Here is a 16,559-nt window from a genome sequence, read left to right on the forward strand (position 1 = left end):
CATTGTACCGTGGGGCCTGGTTTGCCACCATGCACTTGTTATACTTTCTTGTATTCTCCTGGCTCTTGCCAATGCCTGCTTTCTCATATAATACAGTTCATGGAATTCTCTTAGCTTTTGCCAATACTCGTTTTGTCATATAATACATTTCCTTGTATAAGGCAAATTCACAAGCTTTCTTTCACTCCGATTGATATTCAAAACTTGCTTTCACTCCGATCGGTATTTAAAAGTGCTTAAACTTACTTTCACTTAAATCAGCATTCACAAAATCACCTGCTTCCATTCAAATTCATGTTAATTGCTCGTTTCGCATGTTCGCCTGCCAACCCGGTGTCCCCCCCCCTCTAGGTACACTCACAGGTCAGAGCTTACGGCTTTCCTCCGAGGTCCTCTGCCGCCACACATTCTCCCTTTCCCATGCAGTACCTTGCTCAGTCTCCCAGCGGCTCTCAGTGGCTTTGCTCACCGAGCAATGCTCCTCCTGAAGCTCGGGATTCACTCGACCGCTTTGCTCAGTTACGCTGGTCTCCCTCGTGCGGTCCACCACCGCCCTCCAGCATCTCTCAGCTTCGCTTCCCGGTGCATAAACTCTGCATCTTCTAAAGGGTCTCAAGTGCTCCGCTTTCCTTGCCGCTTTTTCGGAGATTACCGTTTTCAACCAGCAGTCCGTAGCCCTGCTTCCACAGCTGGCACCATTTCCACAATGATTCCAGCTTTTAATGTACCCGTCACCATGATTGGTCCGAAAAGGACTAGACTGCTCACTGTCGAAACGGTAGTCCTGCCTTACTATTGATGATCTCCTCCTTGTCTCAATACACAACTGATGCATGTATGTGTGTGTGGATGAGTATGTGCTTTTCTGGTTGGCCTCCTCCTCATCCCAGCACCAAACTGGGGTTTCTTAGGGAATGTTTTAAGGAAAGAATAGGGAAAGGAATGACAATAACCTATAAAGGCTTGAGGGATAGAGGGTTTGTTATGTAAAGGAAATGGGGGATACCATGTCTCACCTAAGGACATCTCCTCCCCACTCCCCATGTCTCCTCCACCCAGTTGTTCCTCCTTCGCATATCCACTCTCAGGATCAGGATCCAAGAATGATGGCCTTTCCCTGGTCACCCGCGAGGAGGATACAGGGAGAAAAGAAGTGAGGATGCCTTAGGCTCCTCACAACATTTCCCCAAGTTTTTCAGCTACACTGCTTGCTTAATCACTGTATGACATGTCTTTGTTCATGTCACTTAAGGGATTAATAAAAATAACCAATATTTGATTTCACCATCGCCAGCCCATCAACAATGTTCTAAGCACTATTTATTTTGTCTGACATTGCTAGAACAAAATGTTTTAACAAAAATAATACCACATACAACGGGAATGCAGTTACAGAGGAGGACACAGGAATAGTACAGAAGACGAGATCCAATGAGGGCTGGATTTATGGGAGGGAGGAGTTGGAATTTGTGAAAGATAACTGTCAAGAAAAGAGAGAAGAGGGACAGAAACGTAAGATAATGAGAGATGAAGATTAAACTCGCCTAAGAGAAGCAAGGGAAAGTCCAGAGTAATTAAAAGCGAGTCCGATCTTCACAGAAACTAGTGACAGGGCAAGGGGGCAGTAGATCAGAAGGAAAGAGATGAACGGCAAGAAAAACGTGAATACTTATATTCAAAAGTAGAAAAGGAGATAAGGCATAAGGAAGCATGGGGGCAGCAGAGGAGAGAATTCCCACACCACCACCACGACCAGAGGTTTGGGCGTGTGGGAAAAGACAGAGGTAGAAGATGACAAGGACGCCGGGATGACAGTATTAGAAGGAGCAGGCCAAGTTTACCTTTTACCTCTCATCTGTATTTCATTGCCATTGAATGCATGAGCGTTTGCTGAAAACCATATTTAAATGTATTTTATTTTTAAATTATATTGCTGCTAGTTTGCATAGGCACCGATTTAAAAATGATAATGTTTTTAAGACTACTTCCTTGATTATCTTTGTTGTGCGTGGCTATTTTATTGGATGGCTACGGTGCTTCCTTGCACTTTGTGCGGGGAAACGAGGGAGAAAGAACGGTTTCATTTTTTAGCTGCTGATTGAACTACAATCACCAGTAGCATTTCAGGAGTGAGAGCGCCGGCACGAGAGAGAACAGTCGGTTAGTGCCCGTTTGTGTCCATGGTGTCAGCAAGTCAGCTGTACACTTCACATATGCAGGTATTTCAGCGTCCTTGCCCTTGTTCAACTACGTCTGCTATACTTTGATTACTGACAGCACTGCGTAACGCCCCACAACCTGCTTTTACTTCCATAATGGAGAGGTTTTTTGAGGAAGATGCAAAATGTTTAACTCCCTTCATTTACCCACTGTTCCCAGTACACAATCTTCTTCTAACACCGCCTCTTCAGTACTCTCGCCAGTTGTCATGCCCGGTTTGCAATCAAACCAAGTCTGGATATGCTCTATTGATGCACATTATATCCAACGATGATGAAGCCTTAACTCCTTCTACTCAAGTCGACATGGTCAGGCTTATAACACCAAGTCTTCCTTGGCAGCTTCTGCGGCCGATCCAACCTCAAAATTGCTATAACCAATTAGCATGCAAGGCGAGGCAGACCCCTCAATTACCAAAATCTGCTTTGCACTTTTAAACACTCGATCCTTGCTAAAGCATGGTGTAGAGGTATCTGATGCTACTGTTGACACGGGATGTGATTTAAAGGGCATAACCGAGTCCTGGCTTACCACAGATTCCCCTAGTTCAACTACCATGGCCATACCCACTGATTTCTCTACGTGTAGAGCAGATCACTTATGCGTAGACGTGAAGGAGTTTCCATTCTCACCTCTAAATCGTTTAAACATACATTTTAACGCTCACAATACTTTGGACGGCTGTGAAAGCTTAGTGGTCAAGATTAAGTTAAATGAGAACTATTCCTTTACGGTAATATGGATTTATCGTCCCCCCACTGATACACCGCTCTTCGAAGAACAATTTATTAATCTATTGAACAAGACAACGAAGGCTAATACTCCAATAACTGTTCTTAGAGATTTTAACTTATGGCCTAATTATTTGAATGACACACATGCCACTTCTTTACTTACTACACTTAAATCCATGGGCTTTACCCAGCAAGTCCTGGCTCCCACACAAAACTGGTCACACCCTTGATTGGGGTTTGACCCATCAGGTTACCATTTCTGATATGGACATTGTCCAGTGCCCCTGGTCAGATCACTACCAAGTGATTTTTAATTTTGCTCCCCCAACCTGCTTAACCTCCCAGAAAGTGACTCCCTGACAATAGGCCTCTGCTAGAAATTTTAAGAAACATACTATAATTGCTCTCTTCTCATGTATTAAATGAACTGAGACCCGTGTACTCATTCACAAAATCTGATGACCTGGCTAGTCATCTTACTGATACACTCAAGCATGTCATTGACAACCTTGCACCCAAAAAATCTGGACTAGTTAAAATCAAAACTAACACAAATTCTATGGTTTGATGATTCCAATACCATTCTACAGCATGATAAAACGCAAGGCAGAGAGAGAATGGAGGAAAAATCCTACTCCTCTGCGCCACACCGACTATAAATGTTTAGCGGCCAGCCTTTAAAAACGTACTACTGCAAAATACGATAACTACAATACCTGGATCGCCTCTGCAAAATCTAACTTGCACAAAAGGAATTTGAAGGCAAATCACAATCGAGCACCATTATAAAAAAGGATGCCGATTGGTGTCAGCTGATACATAATGAACTCAATTTAAAAAGCTTGGGGCAAAGACATTGATTCCCAGGTAGATCAAATTTTGCACATTACATCAGGTCAGTCAAATGCGCTAAATATACCTACACAGCTTGTTAATAAGGGCCCAGTACAGATGTCTTTTTATTTCAAGCCCTCTTCCGAGGACCAAATATGCAAGATTGTAGTCAACATGAAACCAACTTCAGGTTTGGGTGACTACTGTCCATATAGCCTTCTTAAAGACTGCACAGAAACATTGGCTCCATGGGTCACTCGTCTCGTTAATACCTCAAGACCTTCCACTTTGCTTCTGCCTTCTCTCTTCCTCCCCCCTTCTGATCTCCGTCTGTTTCAGCACTGGGCACCTGGCTACCCTTTCGGGCACAGATCCCTGCCCGCCCAGACACATACCTGCACTACCTAATGACATCCCTTGCACTTGGGTCTGTATCTGCAACCCTACACTCCCCTTGCTGCACGTATTAGGCATGTTTGTCTGTGCCTTATTATTGCACTTGCCACCAGCTGGCCGCACTACCTGTTAGATCATGTGTTCAGCACTTTCCACTCCCCCACTGGCCCTCACAATTTCCCCCCTCCCTCTTGCACGTCCGCGTTCTCAATGTCACTGGGCCTAGTAAGAGCGTTGTTTTGTCCTCCCTTGTACCCCATCCTTGCCTCGTCGCACCCTCCAACACTTGTGTATAGGCGCGATATAAATAAAATATCATATTTCACTTGAGGAAACCAATGTGCCTATCGCTCTTAAGGAGTCATGGGTAACCGTTACTGAGAAAGAGTATTTTGGACATGCATAACTCCAAAATCCACTATCGACGAATTACAAACGTGCCTTTCATGTTAAAAATCTTGGATCAGGTAGCCTATTTACAACTGCAAGATCACTTGGAAAGTAAACAAATTCCTTATCCCAAGCAGTCTGGCTTTACGGCCAAATATGGCACAGAGACGGCACTATTGGGTCTCAAGTCAAACATTGCAGGCATTATGGACAGGGGTAAACCAGCACTCCTCACGCTAATCGACCTATCCGCAGTCTTTGACTTGAATGATTATCATTCTCGATTGGTTGCTAGACTGGTCAATCAGGCACATTGTTCCCAGTTAGCCTCGCAGTGGATTGCATCCGGTCTTGGTCCTAGATATGCACGAGTAGCAGTGGAAAGTGCTAGTTCCATCCCTGCTCTTGTCACTTGTGGGGTGGCACAGGGTTTGTGTATCTCGCCCACATTATTCAACGTGTATACCATGTCCCTTCTTTCACTTCTTGAAGACCTGGGTATCAAGTTTAACAACTATGCTGATGACACCCAGGTCATAATTGAACTATCAGGAAATAATTCCAGGGACACTAAAGCCATCAATACAATCTATCAACCTATTCAGGCTTGGATGGCAACCAACTCACTTGTCCTGAATACTGAAAAAACGGAACTTCTGATCAATGCTTCCGGGAATAAAATTTTCAAAAATGAGCCTGACTATGATAGTTTCATCATAGCGGACAATAAAATTAGAGTTGCTAGATCAGTTAAGACCCTGGGCATCACACTGGATGCCGAACTGGGCATCCCATTGGATGCTGAACTTACTATAAAGCCACAGGTCGCCCATGTTAAAGCCACATGTAGTTACGTGATCAAACTTCTTAACCATATTCAACCGTACATTTCTATGCAAAGAGGTCTTTGCTTGCTACAGCACTGGTTGACTCACGTCTTGACAGAACAACACTGTTAGAGCTGCGTTTGGCCTTTCCCGTACAGATCATGTTTCAGTGGCCAGACAGAAACTTCATTGGCCACTACGCACAGGATTCTCTCACTGACCTACAAGTGTCTCAATACAGATGTGCCCAAGTATCTGTCCGATCGTTTATCCTCCTGCAGAGTGGTTCGCTCATTGCGTTCTTATGACCCCTCTAAACTTGCACACCCCAGATTAAAATTTTCCGGCTTTGCAGCACTATGTTTGATGTACAGGCCCTCCCACATAAGGCAGGCTAATTGCATTGCTGATTTCAAGAAGGGAGTCAAACCCTGCTCGTTTAAGCTTTACCCCGATTAATTCTATAATTGTCCACCCTCCTTCACTCTAGGTTATGTCAGTCTGTTATGTTTGGTTTTCTGTGCGCTCTGAGGCCCGTGGGCGATGTATTACGTTATACAAAGTAAATCAAGTTTCAGTAGCGGGGGAGTGGGGCGCTCGAGAACCCAAGCAAGATGGCCATGGGCTGAAGGAAATCCAACATAAAATGGAAAGAAGAGCCGAAAACTACCCGTTCAGAGCGCAGGCAACGGCGGTGAGATAGCGGATTCACGTACTACTCACACGTGCATAACACAATGTCAAGGATTGACTAGATCTGGGTGTCGGTGGGATTGGTGGGGAGGAATCAGGATATCGAAAAGGGATCGATAGCACTATCAGATCATGCCCCGCTATGGCTTGATATAGAGACCCCCGGAAGGGGGAGAGGCCGCTGGAGATGGAGACTGCCACCAGACATTCTACCGGACCCGGTGCTGGGGGAGGAACTAAGGGACAAAATCAAAGAATTCTTTGAGCTAAATGACAATGGTGAAGTCCCACAGGGGTCAGTATGGGAAGCCTTTAAGGCAGTAACTTGGGGTCACATAATAGCGCTAAAAGCCGCCAAAGACAAATAGCATCAGGAATGGGAAAGATCCATCGAGAAGAAATTAACAGAAATTCCATGGGAGCCAACTACCCATCCCACAAGAAGCCTCAAGAAAGCAATGAAACACGTCCAGGGACAACTAGAGATGCTCCGCAACAAAAAAGCAGAGAAATCCCTCCTCTACCTTAAACAACAATACTACATTAGGGCCAACAAGGCAGACAAATACCTAGCAAGACAACTCAGGGAAAAACAGAAATCAATGACGATATTGAACATCAAAGACGCACTAGGACAGCCGCATACAAACACAAAGGATATAGGGGATGCATTTAAAGCTTTCTACCAAGAACTATATACAACAGAGCATCCGGATGAAGAGAAACAAGATAAGTTCTTACAATCTATCCCCATACAGACAATAGCAGAAGAGGACAAACAGGCTTTAGAATCTAGGATCACAGAAGAAGAGGTCCTCAAGGCAATAACGGGCCTTCCAATCTCAAAGACACCAGGCCCGGATGGATTTACGGCCCAGTTTTATAAAAAATATGCAGACATATTAGTTCCGGTCCTGACAAGGCTACTCAATACATTCAAGGACATTGGAAAAGTAACCCCATCCATGAATGAAGCGAAAGTCCTCGTGTTCCCTAAAACAGCTAAAGACCCCACTCTCCCTGGCTCATACCGCCCGATAGCCCTAATAAATCTGGACGCGAAAATATATACTAGGGTACTGGCAGCCAGACTATCACCCCTCCTCCCGTCCCTGATAAACACAGATCAATCAGGCTTCATCCCAGGTAGGCAAACACACGACAACTTAAGAAGAGTAACCCATCTGATAGAAAAAATAGGCATCACACATACACCAGCAATACTACTCTCATTAGACGCTGATAAGGCATTTGACCGTGTAGAATGGTCCATCCTTTTCAAAATACTGAAGCGCACGGGGTTCGGGGAACATTTTATAAATATGGTAAAAGCCAATTACAACTCCCCATCGGTTAGAATAGCAATAAATGGAGAAGTCACGGATAGTGTGGAGATCTCAAGGGGCAAGAAACAGGGATGCCCCCTCTCACCCGGCTATACGCTATATTTTTGGAGCCCCTTCTAATTAAGATAAGGGAATCGGAGGGGGTAAGGGAGATCGAGATGGCGGGCAGGCAACATAAGGTTTTAGCATATGCTGATGACATGCTCCTAGCACTGGAAGACCCCGGGACCTCACCGAGAACCATAGAAACACCGGAGGACTATGGGAGGATTTCGGGCCTGAAGATAAATAGGAAAAAATCAGAGATTATGCTCCTAGCGGGAAACAAGGAGTTGCTAGAAACAGTGGCAGGCCTCCTAAGTCTAAAAACAGTAGAGGAAGGCATCAAATACCTAGGGGTGACACTCCCGCACAGGGTGGACAAGATCTATAAGTGCAATTACATACACCTCCTAAATAGAGTTAAGAAGGATCTAGAACGATGGTGCCCGCTCAGGATCTCATGGTGGGGGAAGAATTCAATCAGTAAAAATGAACGTACTCCCCAGGGTGCTTTACTATTTCCATGCTCTCCCTGTAGCAGTCCCCGACTCCTTCTTCAAAGCTCTCTCCAAAGCAGTATCGCAATTTGTGTGGAACAGGAAACCCCCGAGGGTTGCCAGGGCCATTCTCACGGCACCAACAAAGGCAGGCGGAATGTCCCTACTACACTTCAGGAAATACTATCAGGCAGCTCAACTCTGGGTCCTGAAGGAGTGGTTGGGGGAGGACCAGCAGACGATCTGGGTAACGCAAGATAGGGTGGTCGCCAGGACCCCCCTGGAGGACCTACTGTGGAAACCTAAACAACACAGACACCTGAACTTCGAGTAAGTGAGGTCATGAGAACCACCCTTAACGCCTGGGATGTCCAAACCAGAAAGGGAATCATGACTACTCCATTGGCTCCCTTCACGCCTATTTGCAGGAACCCACAGTTCCCACCAGGACAGGAATCTGGTGGCTTTGAAAAATGGGAAGCAGCAGGGTGCAGGAAAATAGGAGAAATGATCCAAGACAAAGAAATTTGAACTTTTGCGGAATGTAAAAATATGTGGAAGCTAACAGAAACGGATAGATACAAATATGAGCAGATAAAACATTAGCTAAGTACACCAGAGGCCACGAGAGATCTCACACCATTTGAGACGTACATAATAACCAACCCAGGTGACAAAAAACTGGTGTCGACATTATATAATTTAACGAACACTCAAGAAGAAAAAATTAAGTGGACATACATGAGGAGATGGGACGCCACGCTAGGGGAGGAAATTCCCAGGCAGCAATGGGAGGAACTGTGGGCAGGCATCCCCAAACTCACCAGGGCCATCCAAACCAGAGAAATGTGTAACGCTCACCTGACTCCCACGGGGGCGCTGGCCTGGTTCGCGCTGCTGTGACCTCGTCTAAGATGATGCGCAGGGTTCGGAAGACGGACTGGACCGGGCCCCAGATCTGGATTGTCTGACTCGCAGAAGTATCCTTCTGTAGGTGAGAATAGGGGGTTAACTGTCTGCGGGGTAATGCAATCGGCCTCCCACTTACCCCTCTCACCCTCCTCAAAACCCTTCTGTGCTTCCCCGGAGCGTCTCGCCTTAGGGTCTGGAAGGACGAGCTCTCCATCCTGCTTCTGATGCAGGGGCGCGTTGGTATCCAGTTACGTCACTGGATTTTCGGATGGGTGAGAACCAAACTTGCTTGGCTTCCAGGTAAGTTTTTCTATAAGTGGTTCCCCTTGTGTCCATGCATTAATGTTCTAATGCTAGTGTCTTTTTCCCCATAGGGGCCGGGGTACAGAATGCCGGGGAACAGGCACCGACCCGGGGTGAGCGGTGAAATCCTTGTGGAAATCAGGTATGTCTTTAATGAGTGTTTTGGTAATGTCTTTTCATTCACTCATTAACACTGATGTCTTTTTCCCCTTACGGGCCGGGGTCCGAAAATGCCTGGATGCGGCGCGGACCCGAAATGAAAAGGGAATGACCCAACAGGTAAGTCTTGACATGGAGTTTTAGCTTCCCCTTTCCCTTCTTTCTCTCACCTTTGTTCTTGTCTTTTTCTCCCTAGGCGCGGGGGCGCGACTGCGAATCCGGATGGTCGCTGCTGAACATGGAGGCGCCCTGTAAAGGTGAGTAGAATGCGGCGCTGCAGCGATTGATGCGATGTGCTTTTAAAAATAAATGTCTTCCTTTTCAGGATTATCGGCGAAATGTCTCTGGGATGCAGATTTAGCAGGTGAGGCCTTTTCCTTCTTCTGTTCTCTTGTTCCCTTCCTTTGCAGGTGATTCAGGATGCTGGCAGGTGTGGCAGAAGTCAAGATGCAGGAGCAGACACGGTGAGCATCCAGCTGCTAGATGCAGAACAACGCGAAGCACGTGTGGCTGATCGGGTGTGGTTTAAATAGCCTTGGAAGAAGTTCCTAGAATGTGTCCTTCCTCCAATCAGGTATGTATCCTTCCGACCATGCCCGGGTGGTAAATGAGTCCCACAGGTAAAGTAGTTCCTTTCAGGCCTCAAGGAGGCCGGGGTTCTGCAGCATGGTCTGCATCAGGTAAGTGCACCCAAACACTTTCATAATGAGCCTGGCGCCTATGGCGCCAGGACTGACGTTTTCTATGAGCCTGGCGCCATAGGCGCCAGGCCACTGTCCAAAGGGCCCCTATAAGGGGTTGCTGGGACCTTCCCCGGGGACTTGATGTCCGCTCTCGGGGACGCAGGGCCTGAGCCGGCTCCCCGGGAGCGGGCATCGTGACAAAATGTGGCTGAAAATAATTAAACAATGGCACTACACCCCTGAGAGGCTCAAATCAATGTACCCGGATACGTCGGATCGCTGTTGGAGGGGATGTCCGGACGCAGGAACATGGAGACATATTTGGTGGGACTGTCAGGGAGTGAAGGGCTTCTGGAAAGAAGTGCAAATGGAAATGTCAAAAATATTCCCAGAAGCAGACCAAATGGGAATCAGGGTGTGGTTGTGCGGATTAAAGGACCCACTGGCCAAGAGACTCCACAACGCACAATGGAGGAGCTTTATGCGCCTAGTCATCGCGGCATGGGCAACGATAGCTCAAAGCTGGAAGAAACTAGACCCACCACTGGTATTCACCTGGTTACAAAAGGTGTGGTCCCAAATGACCATGGAAAAAAATCACAAACCATCTTCAGAGCCAAAACAACTCCTTCATGAAGGAATGGGGATCTGTGCTGGAATACTTGAAATCAGACTGTATGGAACAATGGTGCCCACACAATATCAAAATATCCGACATATACAGCACATAAAAGTTCCCGAAGAGAAAACCTATGAAGACCCGAACTCTTCCGGGGGTGGGGAGGTGGGCAGGGAGGGTAGGGAAGCTGGGGAATATAATGTGTTGATGTTTATTCATGTGTAAAATAATAAAAATATGTTTAAAAAAGATTATACTACACCCCAGTCAAATTACACAAAATGGTGCTCCAGCCCACAGCTCTATGCTGGAGAGGATGCCAGGGCATAGGGAAAATGGGACACTTAGTGTGGTCCTGCCCCACACTCGCCCCTTACTGGCGCAGAGTACATCAACAGAAGACATTGATGGGGCAAATATTGCCTTCACCCCCAACACAATTATTCTATGCACAGACTGGATGGACTGGCACGCTTACGCACTAACATGCAAATTCATGAGCCTCATACTCTTCACTGCACGAAAACTCTTGATCATACACTGGAAGACAGAAACACCACCCTCGATCACCAAATGGGTCACAACCCTCTCAAATACATGGCAAATTGAGCGGGCGGCCTTCAAAAGACAATCGAGGCTCAACGAAGCAAGGGGAGACTGGTATCGGGAACTCTTAGAACCACACATCTGATCAAGAGGGGCCCACATAGAGGATATGACACGTCATACATCACCACAATCTGACTGATACAATCAGAGTCGTAGATCACACTCACCCCATTACGACTGGTACAGGATCACGTTCTCACTAAGGGGGAAGGGAGGGAGGGGGCCAAGGGGGAGAAGGGTGGGGAGGGAAACGGGTGAAAATGCAATTGGTCATTGCTAGTGTATAAATGCTAATATCATCAACAAATGTTGTATTCTTGCACATGACAAACATGATTGTCTGTAACCGTTTTGTTTATGAAAATTTAAACAGCTGGAAAAAAAAATCAAGTTTCAGTAAAATACAATAAGTGGCGATAGATGTGGGAGAAAAGGTCAAGAACAGAATTAACTTTTTTGTTAATGGAACAAGAATTCTAGAGAGCCACACTGCGAGGAATAGGGAGATCAGGGGGTGAAAGTAGATAGGATTGTTGAGATTACATGAGGAAGGAGACGATGAGTGACTGGAACAGGAATGGGGTGGCATGGGGAACCAGGGGAAGAAAGAAATAATGGAAAGAACACCAGAAATATTGCAAAAGGGAGAAGAACTGCGACACCACTATGAAAACAAGTTACTGGAATCACCAGCTTTGGTAGGATTTTGGTGCAGGTGCACACATATTGCTTATAGATTTATAAATCAAGTGGCTGGGAACACTCTGGGTTGGACATTTTCGTTACACTAGCAGCACATTTGCAGCTGCAGTTGGGCCACTGATGTCAAAGGACTGCTTTGAGATAGCACTGGCACTGATCTATACAGTACAGAGATGGTTACTGCTTGATAGAGTTGGCTCCTAGAGGTTGAAGGAGGGTGCGTTTTGTAGGGTTCTAGCCATGAGGATTGGTGCGATCCGTCTCTGGGTGCGCAAATAACTAAACAGTAATGGGCTGGATGTTCCTCCTCATAGTAATGTAAGATGAATAGCACCTAAACATTCTACAAGATGACATTTTAAAAAGGTCCAAAAATAGACCGTCACCATCAGCATAACGTCGCCACCAGCATTGTATGCTGGTGAGGATGGGCACCTTAAAAGTGTGTTCAGTGAAGTTCAGTATTAGCATTAAACTCTGAGGAACATGAAAAAGTGCATAAAACTCCATATGATGACTTCTTAGTGGCCCAAAATATCAGTGCTGTGCAGTGATGAAGAATGAAACATTACATGTTATTTGGATAAGTGTGAAATGTGCATAATTAACAAGGAGGTGATTTTCTTTTATTGTTAAATCCCAGCTGCCTCTAAATAGCTCTGACAAACTATATTAAAAGAAATTTGAAGCAATCTGAAGAATGAAAACCACATTCACAACAAATGTCAGGGGGACATGCAAATCACCAAAATAAATAAAATATCATTGATTTACTTATCACTTACCAAGTTCTTAGAATCACCCTCTCGTGTCGACTCTTTGTATTTACTATTGCAGTCTTATAGGTTCAAAAGCCCATTAATGTAGCGGAGAACTGTTGACTTAATTGGTATGTGGCACTTTTTGTGGAATCAACGAGTCTCAAGCCAGCTATTATGTTTCCTTGGTGTCCATGGGTGTAGTCTTTATATTGCACAACCTCTTTCAGGATGTCTTTGCCCTGGGATATCTGTTACTATAGTAGTATAGATATGTGGCATACTCACTTAAAATCGGTCATTCAGCCTATGGTAGTGCAGTTGACCTTGCATGGTGGTAAAATTATGCCAATTCGTTAGCTTCACACACCCCACAACTTGCGCCAGTGAAATCGCCCTTATGGAGAGGCAATGCATGTATGGCTCCTGTAGGGTGGATTCTACTTCCTTCTTCCTTTTTTCCTCCCTTCTCCCATTGTGGTCATTCACCATTTGTATGCAGCCTATCCTTGGTTCGGTCAATTCTGACAGTTGGCTCAACCTTCCCAGATAATGCACCAGAGATTTGCATCCGGCACCCAAAATCCACACTACCTGACAATTCCAGACACTTAAAGGGCTTCTGCAGCACATCTCCGGGCCATTGCAAATCGATACTTACACCAATTCTAGTGCTTATCTTCTTTTCGCCATCACTGGAAAATGCTTCTTACCACAAATGTTGTTATTTTACCATTTTACTAGATTAGCATGCCTCCTGATAAATGCCTACTATTACATACAATCGTATTCCGTATACCACAATCCCATGGTATCTTCCCAATGTGTTAGTTCTGTGTATCCCTATCCTATTCCTTCTACTATCCGCCCCAAACGTTTTACCCTCTTTGCACTTCTTATTCCCCTGTGAAAAACCAGAGGGTGTTTCACATCCCAGTCAGTGGGGATCCCTTACTCAGGTGGCAAGGGAAGGGCCATCGCTTTGGATCCCGACCCTGTGGGTGGACAATCGAGGGAGGATCACCTGGGTAGGGGGTAATCGGGGGGGGACACCCAATGGCGAGACATGGTATCCCCCTTTTCCAACTACCCCAGAAATAACTGTCCCTAACCATTTTATGGGAAACTACATCTCTCAAAATTCCACCCCACTTCACCTCCCTCAAACCACTGAGACGAGGAAGAGGAGGAATAACAGGATGAGAATTACCTCCCGTGTTGTATAAGAGCCATGATAGGTCAGGCAGAGTCAAGCATGTAATCTCAATCACACACACCTGAGACCTGTTAGTGCTTGGCAGAGTGATAAAAGAGAGCGAGACTGGGAACCGAGAAGCAGTTCCAACTAAGTCGAAGGAGCGAGGTGCTGTCAAACGGGAAGGCCAGCGGACTGTGGGAGAGAAGCTGCAAACGGCAGAAACCTGGGCGGGAGTCCCACGCTTGCAGACAGCTGTAAGCGACTAAAGCAGGACTGCGTGTGCCCCAGAGAAGCATGCCTTGCAGGTGCTCCAGGACAGCTGGCTCCCCTCCTGAGCATGAAGCAAGGACAGAGAGGAAACACAAGGCTGCGGGCAACGGCCTTCAAAGCAAGCAGGAGGGCGTTGCTGAAGAAAGCCCCCCACTCAGCCCTCCAAGTACACAACCAGCGAGTGATCTGAAAGCTGGCTCGTGTTAGAAGTAAATGGGGGAGCAGCGTTAAAGAAAGGTTGCGATAGAACTGCAGAATGCTTAATGGAATGGGACTTTTGTGGTCAGACGTGAAAGGATACAGATTAACAGAGGGGTTTTGCGAGAAACAAACAAGGCCAAAACACGTGTCTGTGGTTGCTGGTGGTACCCTTGTTCGGAGGAGAATTGCCTATCATTTCGGTGTTGGGCTGCCCTTGTAGGTGGGACCAGACTGATATGCTAATGGATATGGCTCCTCTTTGAAGGGTGCAGTAAGCTAAGGCATGGTTGTAGACCCACCCACTCCCAGTGGAAGAAATTCCATTGACCAGGATATTTGACCGATGTTCATTCTCAGTAGAGGGGCTCCCACACCCTTGTTTAACCAATGTTGAACCACTCACACTTCTTTAAATACATTTTAAAAAGCGCGCTGGACCTATGGGCTTTGCCAATGTTTGTGCAAGTCTGTTTATACTGACAGGTTCATGATGTAGAAATAGAAGAAGGCCAAAAGGTAAACAACAACAGAACAAAGTTTACCAAGCAAGCAGTGAAACTTCCACTTTGCATGCTGTGTAAACGTAGAATCATGTGAGGAAGTAGTTTTCAGTTTATAAATATACGAGCTTTTTTTGCAACACTATGTATTAGTTGGTTTGATGGTATAATTTTAAACATATACGGGCATTGCATGTGTAATTACAAAACTCCCAGAAATGTCCCCTGCAAGGAGGAGCATGTCCACTGTACAGAGAACGTTCCTTAAGCAGCTGTGGCTGTGCACTGTATAACAGGTACTTGTCAAAGCTTAGTATGGGGAGTAGTTTTGCATTTTAACGCAATGAAACATCTTTACTTTAGAAATGCTACAATGAAACTTAAAGGTAAAAAAAAAAGAGGATCAAAAGTGTCATTTCGCTCTGTGCTTAATCCTGCGCCGACAATATCAGTGCTAAAAATGATTTTAGTTCCAATGAAAAATGCAGAAGAATCCATGTTACCCGGGCCACATGTACCTAGCACCAGGTCTTCTTGAACAATAACTCATTCTAGGATTTACAGTGCTGGATCACTTCAACTGAAATAATCTGATTAAAGTACCAGATTACATTTTTTCATTAAAGTCCCCCCCCCCGTTATACGGTTATAGGTGGGATGTATTGATAAACAAGTCATTTTATCAGTAATCTCCTCAGTAGTATTTGCAGATTATCAAATTAGAGAAAGGATCCACCAGCCAAACCCTCCAATGTTTTCCATTGAAATCAAAGAGACGTGCACAACACATGGCGACACACGAATTAAGGTTAAACTAACGCACCTGGACATATGTTTTTGTTGTTACCGTGCAGCCGTAATCACCCGGTAAACCCCGCGTTTTGCGGATTTACGAGCAACGAAGGTGCAGCCCATGCCTGTGTCCGGAAGGTAGTGTTTAGTAGTCCCTATCCGAGAAACGGGCCATACCAAGGCCCCGCCTACTCATCTTCACGTGACCTTGGTCACGTTCCGTACCATTCACTTAGCGTCTGACGTCATCATTGTGATTTTTGTGAGGGAGGGGGAGGGTTTCGGTAATCGGCTGCCAGTTCAATTGGAATCTGCGTGCGCTTTGCTGGTTGAGGTTAAGGTGGACATTTTATTCGGATACGGGGAAAGCTCCTGCAAGATTGGCAGAGGGGAGACCGAAATATTACGTTTACTTTAAAAATCATGTTATTCTATTCAACGTGAAAAGTATGGAGGGCTAATAAAAGGGACAGTGGATAGTGGTGTTTAACTGATCAAAGGGTGCTAATAGGGGATTTGAATGTTTGATAAGTGTTTGCGATGTCTACTGCGGGTATTTTTATCAGCGTGTGGTTGGAGAGAGGCACCTGTGCATGCATGCCAACATTCCGGGTGGAAGACCCTGAAAAATAGCAATATTTTTCAGTGACACATCGGGAGGGTTGGCATGTATGCCTGTGCATCTTGGTGTGGGTCTGCAAGAGGGATGGGGCATCTTGCCATGTGGAGGGAGGATGAGACATTATGGCATTGAGGGTGGCATGGGTCATCCAGGTGTGGGTTGGGAGGGTGAGATGGGGCATCTTGGAGTGTGTGGGATGGGGACATCCAATGCTTTAGGTGGGCCGGCCCCAGCAGTCTCTAAAAAGTGGGG

General features: G+C 45.8%; 1 protein-coding gene across 11 annotated transcripts in view; it reads right to left on the reverse strand.

Annotated features, from left to right (window-relative positions):
- BLTP1 (bridge-like lipid transfer protein family member 1) overlaps positions 1-15,884 on the reverse strand; it is a 2,946,455-nt gene extending 2,930,571 nt beyond the window's left edge. For 7 of the 11 annotated variants that reach the window (XM_069631149.1, XM_069631145.1, XM_069631146.1 and 4 more), the window contains exon 1: positions 15,717-15,884. The gene's annotated coding sequence lies outside the window, so the exon portion shown is untranslated. The remainder of the gene's footprint in view (positions 1-15,716) is intronic. The other 4 variants (XM_069631154.1, XM_069631153.1, XM_069631152.1 and 1 more) reach the window with 1 other exon arrangement.
- Positions 15,885-16,559: the final 675 nt, after the last annotated feature.

This window comes from Ambystoma mexicanum, chromosome 6q, assembly GCF_040938575.1.
Source record: "Ambystoma mexicanum isolate Mex_15411 chromosome 6q, UKY_AmexF1_1, whole genome shotgun sequence".
NCBI lineage: Eukaryota > Metazoa > Chordata > Amphibia > Caudata > Ambystomatidae > Ambystoma > Ambystoma mexicanum.